A 10910-nucleotide genomic window follows, 5' to 3' on the forward strand; every position below is an offset into this window, starting at 1 on the left:
CAACTGCATTTCTAGTAAATACACACAGACTGGAAAAAAACAAACTTAACTCTGTTTTTATTCTTTGATGATGAAGTAATCCTTTGAAAAAAAGGAAGGTAAAAATATTTTCTTTTTTGCCCAGAGGGAAAGGCTTCATTCAGGCTTCCAGGAAGGAACTCCAGGGAAGAAAAGGTTCTACCTTGGGTTCTACAGACCAGAAACAGCATTGCTTCTGTCTAAATATTCCTTATACTCTATTGGCCCAAATAGTCACTTCCTAAGTCCTAGATCTGCTTCTTGTGACAGGCCTTTGTCTATGTTTTGGCTCTCCTAATTCCAAGCAATTTCTCCCTTGTCTCACCTTCATTTCCTAGACTGGCACCTACTTGTACCCACTCAAACAGGCTTCACTGGATAGCTGTAGTCTCTGCCTTCATCAGCTTCAGGCTTAGCTATAATCCTTGTCTGGGACACTGCTATGCTTTTTCAGAAAGAGCAGGGACCTTTACCCTAGGACTGGCAGAAGGCTTCCCAATTCTGTTCCCTAGGTCTCAACTTCAAGATAAGCCACTTATGAGGTAGGTTGTGAGACAGCCGGGTTATCCAGACAAGCTTTATACTTTGACAATTCTTTCTGGTATGTGGCTAGGTCCCCTTGATGAGAGATCTCACCCTAATCTAAGATTCAGTATATTTTCCAAATTTTCATCTCTCCAGGACAGACCAACTTGTAAAAGGTCCAATCTGGTTACCAATGTTATTGTGCTCTATGCAGTATCTCTGTCTCCTAGCAGTTTCTACAATAAATGTTCCAGGCAGGAGAGGTGCTGCCTCAGGGTTTAGTCTTCTTCCACTATTTGGACCGTTATTGAGTTACAGTGCCCCAAATCCTCACTTGAATGTGTCTTTCTGAGACACTGGTTTAGACAGTCTTTGAAAAACTGGTAGGCAGCCTCTTTTTCTTAAGAGTCTGCTAAGGTAAGTCTCCTTCTACTCACCAGAAATTGTAATTTTCTCTACTATAGGCAATAAATGGTTGCAGTAAAGGGTCCATGAAGGGCCCCTAGTAATGTTTCCAACTATTTTATCAACAAACAAGTTGCTCAGACTTTCCACAACTAGGTATGATGCAGTTTTTCACTAACCTGCCAGTTCATATGGCTCATCAAAAGCAAGATTTCTTAGTGAAGCCAAGATTCCTTGTTATATGTCGACAATGAAGCTAGGCGTTTATGTTTGTCAGCATTGCTCTGAGACAAAGCTTTGGTGAGGAGCTAAGCTTCTTTCTGCTTCTCATTCAGCTAAATGATGTACTGCCTGAATGTTGTTGTTTGCAGTCATTTCAGTCACATCCAACTCTCCATGACCCCATTTGAGGTGTTCTTGGCCAAGATACTAGAGTAGTTATCCCATTTTCTTCTCCAGTTCAGTTTACAGATTGAGGAAATTGAGGCAAACAGGGTTAAGTGACTTGCCCAGGGTCACAGAGCTAGTAAGAGTCTGAGGCTAGATTTGAATTCAGGAAGATGAGTCTTTCTGACTCCAGGCCCTCTATCCACTGTGCCATCGAGCTACTTAACTGTGGTTGTCCACAATCTTTTCATCCCTGCCAAGCTATTCCAATATACAAGTCAATTGGGAGGCACAGTTCTTGCCTAGGCATTAGTATGCATAGTTTAAAGCATATGATTTAAAGCATGGCATAATTCTCATGTTTACATGTACTAGGAATCCCACATATTGACTTCACTGAGATTTTCATTCCGGTTTCAGTGTCTATAACAAATTGAGCAGTGTATAGTTGAAATATTCAGTCTGTGGATTGCCATTGAGAGTAAGAAGTATAGTTGTAGACTCCTTAATGCCAGTCAAAGCTTACATCTCCTTGAGTAGTGTGCTTTTAAAGTTTCTGCCTTGGTACAAATGGATCCTGGCAGGAAGTCCAACTGCTGAGAAAAATTTCTCCTAGTATACTTTAGTAAGTGTGGAAGCTTTTGGGTTACTTGTTGGGTATGCCTCTGCATATCTTGTAAAATAATCAGTCACCACCAAAACATGGCTTTTGTCCTTGCTATCTCCTTCCAGAGCTAGAGAGCCAATGCAGACACATCATAGGAGTTTGCTAGTGTCTGTATTTTCCAAGTATGTATAATGAGCTGGAAGTTCTCGGACACAATAAGCACAAGTCTCACACTTCTTAGTGATGTTTGTAGCCCCCCTGGGTCAATAAAATCTGTACAGTAGTTCTAGGGTCATCTGTTGATCCATATGACTATAGCCCATATGTGTTCTAGGTAGGTTCCTGATACTGGGAGATTAGTGACAATCTAGTATGCACTGTTTCACAACTACAATTTAAACCATTATCTCAAGAGTAGTAATATCTTAAGAGAACTTGAATTTGAGTCCTTTAGCATTATTATCCTGATTCTTGTCTTTTTCCATTTCTTCCAGTCCCTTATCAGCAATTACCATCAATCATTTATAGACAATATGGTTGAGTGAAACAAGATTCACACATGCTTCTAAAATACCGCCTGCTGAAATTTCCAAATTCTCAGCTATATTGCCTTTTGCTTGTAGCAAATCAGTATAACTTCTTTACTTCTTCCTTGGGTATCAACATAGCTTCAGTATCATATGGCATTTGGGTTAAAAGTATTTGTATTCATATTAGTCTTCCCTAGCCAGGAGGGTATGCTCAATTTATAGCTGTCAAGTCTACTTACCCATTTTTGGCAAGCAGTGTCTAACATGGCACTGGTCAGAATATGTCAGTGGATTATTATCAGTACATAACTTGCAACTTTACTTAATATGCATAGTCTTTAGACTTTTCAGTGATAGCCTACTTAAAAGCCAAGAACTTCAACTTGTTTTCAAGGTAATGAATTTCACTATCACTTAAGGCTCTTTTGGTAAATACAACTGGTTTCTTAGGACCATCATTCTCTTGGTATAGGACCACTCTTGAACCCTCTAAGCTACCTTCTGTATACTAGACAAAAGACTTGTTTGGATCTGCATAGGGCCACTACTGGTATATATGAGAGAATGTTGGCTAAGTCTTTGGAAACTTACTCATATCTGGCCACCTATGGGTCTCCAGAGGACTTTTAGGGTTTTAAAACAAATAAGCCTCTTATTGTGCATCTTGTTCTTTTCAGTCATGCAAACATGAGTGAGGTCATTCTGCAGTTTAGCAGGAGAAGCACAGCTCTCAAAAAAACCCAAAACAACTTGTGATAATAACTTCCAACTCCTTAAAAAGAAGTCTTTAGATTTGAAAGGTTCTTTGGATGTGGTTAAGTCAAGCGCACTCCAGTCTTTTTTGGATCAGACCTCTTAAAATTGCTGAGATACTTTGTGGCACATGCACTACTTTTTATCAATCTATTTACTTATTTGTTTGTTTTATTCTGAACTTAAACACCAAATAAAATGAATATTTCTATTTAAAAAATGGAATGGAAAAAGAATTGTACATGAAACAATTAATCTATTATATTTAGCTTGCTTTCACTTTTGAATATATACAACTAAAATTATCATGGAACTTTCAAAGCTGTCCTGTTCATATTTCCTTCTGAATTACTTTTTTCTTTTCTGTTCATTTAAAAAAATAAATTCTTTGATGATCCTCTTTCTTTCTTTTCTTCTTCATTTTTTGGTAAACCTATTGCTATCTCCCTACCCTTTCCAATCATCTTCCCTCAAAAATTAAAAAAGAAAACCCATAACAATATGTATGTGAAGGAATAACAACAGCAGCAAAAATCCCCATGTTGGCTATTTCTTATAATGAATGACTCATTTTGCACCTTAAGTCCAGCATCCCTCTGTCAGAAGGTGGGTAGCATGCATTCATATAATTTCCATTATCTGGAATCATGGTTAGTCATTCTAGTGAACATATTTTTAAGTCTTTCAATAGTTGTTTTTCCTGACAATATTGTTGTAAAAATTGTCATCCAGATTCTACTCACTTAACTCTGTCTATTCACATAGGTCTTCTTGGATTTCTCTGGAACTGTACTTCTCATCATTTAATACAATGCAACAATACTCCATTACATTAATATTGATGTGTATCTTTTAGTTTTCAGTTCTTAGCTAAAAACAAACAGAATTATTATAAACAAGGGTCTCTTTCCTCTTTTTTTCATCTCACTGAAGTATAGGACTAGTAATACTGTTTCTAGGTCAAAGATCACACATATATTCTAGGGCACTGAGGGATCACTCAGTTGAGCCCCCTGTTTTATACTCATTTATGCCATTTTGGACTGAGTTTAGTCATGGATGATCTGCCTTTAATGAGAGGCAAGGCTTTCCCTTCTTACACTGATTGGCTACTCAGAATTCCAAGGATGATGGTAATTAGAGTATGGTTCACAAGTTTGCCCAGAAGACAGAAAGCAAGGATGTACTCAATCTGTAATATGAATCAGGTGTGGGATAGGTAATTTATTTCTATGCACAAAAGGGAACAGCAGAATCATAGCATACTTTAATAGAAAAATTGGGAAGGAGACTTCTGGGGGGTGGGGCCGTATTGGTGGAGTAGAGAAAGCAGTTGAGTTTGCTCTACCAATATTTACCTCCAAATAACTTTAAAATAACATCTCAAATAGAATTCTGTAGTGGCACAGTCAACAAAAGTTCAGGGTGTGACATTTTACAATCCAGAACAACTTGTTCAGAAGTTAGAGGTCAGAAGGAGAGGTTTACAGCACCCAGCATGGGGGCTGGCCCAGAGCCAATGTGACAGTAACACGGGGTGTGAACAACAGCAGCTTTGAGAGTTTTCAAGCCAGAGATGAGAAAGGGATCAAGCAACTGGTCAGGAAGATCACAGGGTATATCTGCGCTAGTACAGGGCATAGAACAGTGTGCTATCTGGCAACTCCATTGCCTATACCCACTTCTGGTTCACAGTTCCAGAGAAGAGCAGCATATTCTGCCCCAAGGGAGCAGGGGCCCTGAGGAGCAATCTTAAGGGGAAGCAGGAGACTTCCAATCTCAAGTGTTACATCAGAAAACTAAGGTAAACCAAAAGCCAATGATCTGGTTAGGCTAGCATTAACTAATAAATTGGGTCAGTGGGCTTTTTTCAACAACAAAAGACTCTAAGGTAGGGCTCACCAGCTTTAATATAGTTTTGGGGAGTAGGTGGGGAAGACAATGAGATTGGTTACAGGTTAGCCAGTATAATGGGTGTGGGCATAATATGCTTGGTTACATCAAACAAAGCAGGCTAGCATCCATGTGAGGTTAGTAACTACCCCTCTCTGTCATTAAGGAATGTTTGATTGACTTATGTGATCTATCTTCATCCTGAGGGCATTGTAAGTGGCTTGTAGGCCAATAAAGTATGGTAGAAAACAGTTTTTTCTTTTAATTATACCTTTAACTCAGAGGGAAAGCTAAATTCATGTGCTCAACTCAAGGACATAGTAAGGTGGCCTTAGGCAGACACAGACTCAATTATAAAATCAATATAGTATAAAATCAATTACATTATAGAATCAATATAATAGAAATCCATACAGTAGAAACTAGAGTTAGTATTAATTTTGATCTTTTTGCAAGGAAGAAGTGACCACATTTCCCAGTTCATACCACCTTGGAAACACTGAAAACTTCCAGATGTCCAGAACTATTTCTGAAAAGAGCAGTGTGCAAAAAAAATGGAAGGTTGGAATAGTGCCTGCCCACACCCACACACAGAACAGATCCCACCATTAATATAAGTTCAAAGTCAAGAAATAGATTGGAAAAATGAGCAAACAACAAAAAAAAATGCCTGACCATAAAAAACTACTATGGTGAAAAGGAGAATCAAGACACAAAATCAGAGGACAATGATGTCAAAAACAGAAGAAAGCAAAGCCTCAAAGAAAAATTTGAATTTGATACTGGCCTAACTAGAAATCCTGGAAGAGTTAAAAATTTATTTTAAAAATCAAATAAGACTGATAGAGGAAAAAATAGGAAAAGAAATGAGTGATGCAAGAAAATGATAAAAGAAAATGAACAGCTTGGTAAGAGAGACACACACACACACACACACACACACACACACACACACCCTGAAGAAACTAACTCCTTAAAAACAGAATTGATCAAATGGAATAAGATGTACAAGACTTCACTGATGAAAATAATTGCTTTTAAACAATTTTAAGTAGAATTGGCCAAGTGGGAGTTAATGATTCTATGATATGTACTTAAGTTATAATTTTAAAAGCCCAAAGAACAAAAAAAAAAAAGGAAGAAAATGTTAAAAAATCTTATTGGAACAACAACTGACCTGGAAAATAGAACAAGGAGAAAGAATTTCAGAATTGTTAGACTAATGAAAGCTATGATCGAAGAAAGAGCCTAGACATCATATAAGAAATTATAAAGAAAACTCCAGAACTGAACCAGAGGGTAAAATTAAAAAAAAAAAAATTAAATCCACCAATGACCTGAAAGAGATCCCAAAATGAAATCCCCCAGGAATATCAAATTGCAGAGCTCCTACATCAAAGAAAATACTTTAAGTGACCAGAAAAAAATCATTCAAATACTGTGGAGACACACAAGATTTAGCAGCTACTACCTTAGAAGAGCAGAGAGCTTGGAACGTGCTATTCCAGAAAGCAAAGTAGTTAGGATTACAATCAGGAATAACCTACCCAGGAAAACTTCCTTTAAGGGAAAAGTCCTTAAAGGGAAAAATGGATATTTAATAAAACAGAGGGTTTTCATGCATTTCTGATTTTTTTTTAACCGAGATGAATAGAAAATCTGACTTTCAAATACAAGACTCATGAGATGCATAAAAAGGTAAAACTAAAGAGATACTGTAAGGGATTCAATAAAGTCAAATCATTTACAATCCTATATGGAAATATAATACATACAACTCCTAAGAACACTGTCATTATTAGGGCAATTAAAAGGACTCTACATAGGCAGAGGGCATAGGAAAGAACTGATTATGTGGGGATGATCTTAAAAAAATATGGATGAGAAACAGGGATGGACTAATAGAAGAGGGGAAAGGAAGAATTCAGAAAATTATCTTACACAAAAGAAGTGGGCAAGGAAGAGCTTTCACAGTGGAGAGGAAAATGGTGTGTGTGGAAGGGCAACATATGAACCTCACTCTCATCTGAATTTGTTCAAAGAGGGAAGAAAACAAACACACGTCCTCAGTTGTGAATAGAAATCTATGTTACCCAACAGGGAAGTAGAAGGGGGAGAAAAAGAGTAGGGGGTGATAAAAGGGAGGACTGATTAAGGGATTCAGTGGTCAGAAGTAAAACATAATTTTGAGGTGGATAGGGTAAAAAGAAAAGAGAGAAAGATAAATCAGAACAAAATAGGATGGAGGGAAATGCACAGTTAGTAATCATAACTGTGAATGTGAATGGGATGAACTCACACATAAAATGGAAGTGGATGGTAGAATGGATTAGAAACCAGAATGCAATACAGTTGTTTATGAAAAGAGACACACACAGAATTAAAATAAGGAGCTAAAGCAGAATCTATTATGCTTCAGCTAAAGTAAAAAAGGCAAGATTAGAAATCATGATATTAGACTAGGCAAAAGCAAAAATAGACCTAATTAAAAGAGATAAGCAAGGAAACTACATCTTGCTAAAAGGAATCACAGACAATGAAGTAATATCAATACTAGATATGTATGCACCAAATGGCAGAGCATTCAAATTTTTAAAGGAAAAGTTAAGTGAGTTACAGGAGGAAATAATAAAACTATACTAGTGGGAGATCACAACTTTCCCCTCTCAGAGTCAAATAAATCTAACTATAAAATAAATAAGAAAGAAGTTAAAGAGATTAACTGAATTTTTAGAAAAGTTAGATATGATAGAATTCTGGAGAAAATTAAATGGGAATAGAAAGGAGCATACATTTTCTCAGTTGTATGTAGCACCTTTACAAAAATTTAACATATAATAGGGCACAAAAACCTCACCAATAAAGCAGAAAAGCAGCAATATTAAATGCACACTTTCCAGACCATAGTACAATAAAACTACATTCAATAAACGAACATGGAAGTATAGCTTAAAAATTAATAAATAATCTACTCCTAAAGAATAAGTGGGTCAAAGAACAAATCATAGAAACAATTTTGTTAAAGATAATGACAATAATAAAACACTTTTCACTCAAATCAATGATTTCTTTCTGACTGCTTGCAATATTTTCTCCTTGACCTGGGAGCTCTGGAATTTGGCTGTAATATTACTGGGAGTTTTCAATTTGGAATTGCTTTCAGGAAGTGATTGGTGATTCTATTTTACCCTTTGGATCTAAGATATCAGGGCATTTTCCCTTTATAATTACTTGAAATATGATGTATGGGCTCTTTTATTTTAATCATGGCTTTCATATACTCCAATAATTCTTAAATTATCTCAATTAAAATCTTAAATTATCTGTTCTTGATCTATTTTTCAGATCAGTTTTTTCCCAATGAGATGTTTCACCTTTTCTTCTGATTTTTCTATTCTTTTGACTTTTGTTTCTTGATGTGTCATGGAATCATTAGCTTCCACTTGCCCAATTCTAACATTTAAGAAATTATTTTCAGGGGGTAAAAGAAGGGAAGACAGACTAGAGGAAGGGATGGATGAGGTACATGCTGTCTTGGGGTGGCAGTGGGGAGAGATGGGGAGAAAATTTTGAATTCAAATTCTTGTGGAAGTGAATGTTGAAAACTGAAAAATAAATACATTATATATTTTAAGAAATTATTTTCATCAGTGAGTTTTTGTACCTCTTTTTCTTTTGGCAAATTCTGCTTCTTAAGCAGTTCTTTCCTTTTCTTCAATGAATTTTTGAGCCTCTTTTAAAGTCTTATTTTCTTCAGTATTTTTTGTGCCTCTTTTATCAAGCTGTTAATTATATTTCCATAATTTTCTTGCATCACTCTCTTTTCCTAAGTTATCCTGTACCACTCATATCTTTCTTTAACTCTTCCAGGAATTCTTGATGGACATGAGCTTAATTAGCATTTTTCTTTGAGGCTTTGGCCTGCTTACTCACTGTTTTCTGCTTCTGAGACTGTGTCTTGGTCTTCCCTGCCACCTTGGTACTTTTTCTGGTCAAGTTCTTTTTTTGTTGCTTGCTCATTTTTCCAGTCTATTTCTTGACTTTGAACTTTATGTTACTATTGAGTTCTGCTCTCTTGGGGTGGAAGACTTTCTTCAGGCTTTTTCATGCTGCTGTTTTCAGAGCTCTTTCTAGGGGTCTGTGAGTTTTCAGTGCTTCCAAGGTGGTGTGAGCCTGTGGGAGGTGTCCCTGCGCTCCTGGTCTTTACCTAGGAAAGGTCCTTGCTCTCCTGTAATCAAAAATGCTAGTACTCCTCTTGACCTTGAAACTATGACCAGGTCTCCTGTTCCTCTGCAGCCACAAGTGCTAGTACTCTCCTCTACACTGGAACAGTGACCGGGGCCTCTTCTCTGTTTTAAAGAAAATTAAATTAGTTCATTTTGTTACATTTAAATTCCAAGTTGTCTCTCTCCTTCTCTCTCTCCCTATCCTCCACTATAGAAGGCCACCATTTCTCTCTCTCTCTCTCTCTCTCTCTCTCTCTCACACACACACACCATACATGCACACTTCTATTTATCAGTTCTTTCTCTAGAAGTGGATAGCATCTTCCTTCATGGGTCCTTTGTAGTTGAATATTTGTAATACTCAGAATAGCTTCATCATTCAGTTATTCCTCAAGTAATATTGCTGTTACTGTATCCAGTGTTCCCTTGCTTCTGCTTATTTCACTTTGAATCAGTTCATGTAAGTCTTTACATATTTTTCTAAAATCAACCTGTCCATCATTTCTTATAGCACATTTACAGTATTCCATCACAATCATATATCACAACTTGTTTAGCCATTTCCCAATTGATGGACATCTCAATTTCCAGTTCTTTGCTGCCACAAAGAGAGCTGCTATAAATATTTTAGAACATATAGGTTCTTTTCCTTTTCCCTTACCACCTTGGGAAACAGACTTAATAGTGGTGTTGCTGGGTGAAAGGGTATAAATACTTTTATAACTCTTTGGGCATAATTCCAGATTGCTCTCCAAAGTAATTGGATCAATTCACAGTCCCACCAACAGTATATTAGTGTTCTAATTTTTCCACACCACCTCCAACATTTGGCATTTTCCCATTCTAGCATTTTAGATGATCTAATAGGTGTGAGATATTTCAAAGTTGTTTTACTTTGCATTTCTCTAATTCAAAAATTTCTTCATCCCAAAATTGCCTTTTTGTATCCTTTGACCATTGATCGATTGGGGAATGACTCATATTCTCATAAATTTGACAAAGTTCTCTATATATTTGAGATAAGAGATCTTTAACTAAGAAACTGTCTATAAAATTCCTCTCACCTTCCCCAATTTTCTGTTTTCTTTCTAATAATGGCTACATTGCTTTTATTTGTACAAAAACTTTTTAATTCCTTTTTTCCTTGTGAGAAGTGTTCTTTCCTGTCTTGGAACTATAACCCAGAACTGTGTATGGGCAATAGTTGCTGATCAATCAGTGCCAACTGTAGCCAGTGTCAGCAAAGTCCCCTGTAATCCCTTTCTGGGCAATTGACCAATCCCTTGTATTCAACCAATCTCTGGGCTGAGAGCTCCTAAAGCTGTTGCTGCTGCTGCCACCACTGTCACGGCTACCATCATGGCCCACCACTGGTGCTACTTGTGCTCTGGGCTGGCATAACCCTTTGTCACAGAACTCTATTGCTGACCTAAGTTGTCTTAGTCTGGAAAAATGGCTCACTGTGACCTTTTGTTGGCTCTGTCATTTCAAAATTTGATATAAAAGTAGTTATGTTTAAGGTGTTCATAGGGAAATGCTGAGAGAGTTCAGCTGGGTTGCTGCCTG

The sequence above is a fragment of the Notamacropus eugenii genome, chromosome 1 (assembly GCF_028372415.1).
Source record: "Notamacropus eugenii isolate mMacEug1 chromosome 1, mMacEug1.pri_v2, whole genome shotgun sequence".
Lineage (NCBI taxonomy): Eukaryota > Metazoa > Chordata > Mammalia > Diprotodontia > Macropodidae > Notamacropus > Notamacropus eugenii.